Source organism: Battus philenor, unplaced genomic scaffold (genome assembly GCF_028537555.1).
Source record: "Battus philenor isolate CCGP_79_NKW_IND1 unplaced genomic scaffold, ilBatPhil1.0.hap1 SCAF_24, whole genome shotgun sequence".
Taxonomy (NCBI): domain Eukaryota; kingdom Metazoa; phylum Arthropoda; class Insecta; order Lepidoptera; family Papilionidae; genus Battus; species Battus philenor.
Genome location: NW_027181687.1, coordinates 11,200,217 through 11,204,020, shown reverse-complemented (window position 1 = coordinate 11,204,020; position 3,804 = coordinate 11,200,217).

Sequence of the window (3,804 nt, the reverse complement as noted above, 5' to 3'; positions counted from 1 at the left end):
ATAGGATGTGCCCTTGCAGTGAGCGTGTGCGGGCTGAAACAACGACAAAGGTGTTTAACGCTGAATGCAATGGAAATTGCGTTATATAAACACTATCGTCAGTAAATATCAGACCAATTAGACTAACGATGCTTTAATTTATGGATTTAATGGAATCAGGCGTTACCTTGCGGAAGTCCATCCTAAGTAAGAAAAGGACCAATATTTAGCCACTTCCGCACATGCAGTGGTAGTCGTGCAACAAAATGCACCGCCCGTCAGCCCGCCGATAAATGCGTATGCGGCAAACAATGCGAATTACACAACTGCTGCCGTCAAATCACTCAACACGTGTTTCACCACTTCATGGGTTATGTTACACCGATTAGTGCCAGACTTTATGTTTGGCGCGCTTTGTTGCACGACTACCACTGCATGCGCGAAAGTGGCTAAATATTGGTCAACATTTTGAGACATTTTAATAAGTAGATGAAGTTACCGACATAGTGTACATGAGTACAATTATATGTATATATGTATTATTATGTATATGTTCACGGAGAACCGGGGATAATTCGAGTATTTGCATAGGCTTAAACTCAAAAGGAAGAAAATATATGTAAGAAGATGTAGATGAGGGATATAAGGTGATGAGTGAAAGAAGACCAAAATGTGATGAATGTCAGAAATTGTGAAGAATGAAAGGAGAAAGATAAATAATTAAATTTAAATTCTGAATAATTATCTGACTCCATAATGTAACGTCCATGCCCCATACAAAGCAGAGGGAACGAGAGGCGACATAAAATGGTGCAAAGAAAACTTAAAAGGAATTCCTCGTGCATCTTTGGCCCAGCGGTGGACCCGTGAAAATTAAATACGGTTGGATAAATGACTTTCTATACATTTCTTTATATCTCCAAAGGCAATAGCTTATATAAACATTTTATATTGACTCTAGTAATATATTCTGTATTGTATGTTCAATACACATTACTTACTTTTTAATAAGAATATATGAAATTTCGTTTGATAAACAAATATGATTGTTATCATATTTATTTATCTGTTATAATGTCTAGATGGATTTGTCATTTTGAAGAGAATCATATGAAATATAGGACCAAAGATTTATATTTTATAGAAAATTACTTTGAGAGTAAGTATTATTGATATCGTCTCAAGCGTTTCTTTGTTTCTAGATATTGTGTCTGACTTGAAACGTATTGACAGAATTTAAAACGAAATGTTTTTTAAGGCCTATATATATATATATATATATATATATATATATATATATATGTGTGTACATAGGTAGATAGGTAATTAGATCGCTTGCAACCTGTCCTAGAGAAATTTCATGAGAAGGCGTATGTACAAAATGAACGTATAATGGCCGAGACGAATGAATGAAAAGAAAACTATGTTCACAGCAACCACCTGAAGTATGCATTTTGATTATAGACGTTAACGAAAGCGGTTTGTATAATTTTAACTATTATAATTTAGTAAAATGTTGCTAGTATACAAATTATATTGCACGTTGACAGTTACATGTTAAATTTGAAACTGTTTTACGTATATTTTTATATCGATAATAAGTAATGCATTTGACATCTGTTTCGCCTGATGTTAAGTGATGCCGATGTCTACGATGGTACATGTCTAACATAAACTTACTTACTCTTCACTTGAAGACTCCTAAGTTAAAGTTACTTGGAAATAATGACCCCGGTATGTTGTTCCACTCCTTGGCTGTTATAAAAATATTAGCAAAACGCATAGTGCGGGTGGAAGGAATATCAACATACGGATGTCGTGAATCCATGCGTCTTGTCCGATGGAAGAAGGAATATAGAAAAATCAATTGAGGTAATTCCAATGCACACTCTCCATAATGAAGTCTGTATATTATTGAACTTTTAACAATATTTGCTTTCATTATCTATGTATATTGCGATTTATTTAGTTATAAAATCAGCAGATGTTTTTTTGAAGAACAATACACAAACTAGGCAAGAAGTTATATCTATATCTTGGACTTTACTCTGCCAAATAAGCTGTCAAGGCTTTGTAAATATCCTAAGTCCTTTCTAAGAAACAACAACGTGAAGGACTTCGGACGGTCATAGCCTCAGTTCTGGGATGGAGAGGGAGCTCAGACTCACAGAATCAAGAAATTGATATTTAATGGAATCAGGCGTTACCTTGCGAAAATCCATCCTAAGTAAGAAAAGGACCAATATTTAGCCACTTCCGCACATGCAATGGTAGTCGTGCAATAAAGTGCACCGCCCGCCAGCCCGCTGATAAATGCGTATGCGGCAAACAATGCGAATCACACGACCGCCACCGCCAAATTACTCAACACGAGTTTCATCTCTCCACGGGGCATCTTCAGGAGTTATGTTACACCAATTAGTGCCAAACTGTGCACTCTATGTGCGGAAGTGGCTAAATATTGGTCCTTTTCTTACTCTACAAATCGACTCTTAGATAAGACATATATTCTTATATAACTTTTTTAAAAAAAAGTAGTGTCTGATTAATGTAACCTGACTATTTATTTGTTTTACAAATATTGTTGTTTATGATCAACAGACGAGTATCTATAATTGTTTGAATGTATTTCGTATTTAATTTCAAATAGCAACTTTTTGAAAAACATTTTACTTCTAGAACGCGATATGTAATGGAGTTTGCTAACGATTGCAGCTGTTCATTTGATGAATGTTTTTATCTCTGATCCTCTGATTACTTTGCAGGTGAGAGAGAGTATATTGTAGATGGTTAAACCGAACGTTGCTTAGAGCATTAGCTAGTGGGCACTTAAACATTTATTTACAATGTTTCATTGTTTTCTTTATTCATTGAATTATTACACAGACAAGGTCCATCATGCCTTTATTTTTACAATAACAATTACTAACCAATTAGATGAGCTAAATCGTTGTCAGCATTTAAAAAATGGCAAAAGAGTACTTCCTTGGCATTTAAAAAAAGATATTATATATCATCTCTTAATTATTCGAAATTATGTGTGTGTAAAGTAATGTATGTATTTGTATGTATGTATTATACATCCTAAACTGCCTTCTCCTTCATGTCTCTCATATCCATCCAAAGGCTGTCTGGTAGAGATCGCATCGAGGGTTAAGGCTGCCTCTTGTACCAAATGTTTTGTTAAATTTTTTCATTCTTTTAGACAATAGTCTATGGTGTAAAAAAAGTGTCAGTAAAAAAATATAAAAAACACTTCCTTATTTTTTTGCTGGCGTTTTTACGTCACTGTATTTACTATGTTAAGTTACTTTAGTCTCCTCTTCAAGTATTTTCTAACTTGAACTTTTTCTTTTTAAAAAGTAGTATTTTCGTAACCTTGGAACCTATCTTCGATCTTTACATGGTTTGCTATAGAAAATCTTAATTCACTTTGCGGCGTTTCGTGTTTTTTTGGAACGTAACTACGACGCAAAGTGAGGTATTGGTGTAATATAGTTTAATACATATTATAAATGTAATACAATAATAAATAAAAACATCAAACAGATATAAATTATCTTTTTCATTCATTCGTTCATTTGTACAAGTGACCCAATGACCCGTACCATTCGTTCCGGTCTCAAATATACAGTAGTTGGCCTTACCGTTTACAGTAAATGACATTGATTGCTAAGCGAAAGATTTAGGAGGCTGACTAGCGATTGTAAATGAACGCCGGTGGGGTGTAATACGTGAGCGACGGAGCACGGCCTGTTCATTAGCTGTCGACGGGTCAGTGGATGCGTCGTTTTTCTCTCTCTTACACTCGGTGACAAAAATAAC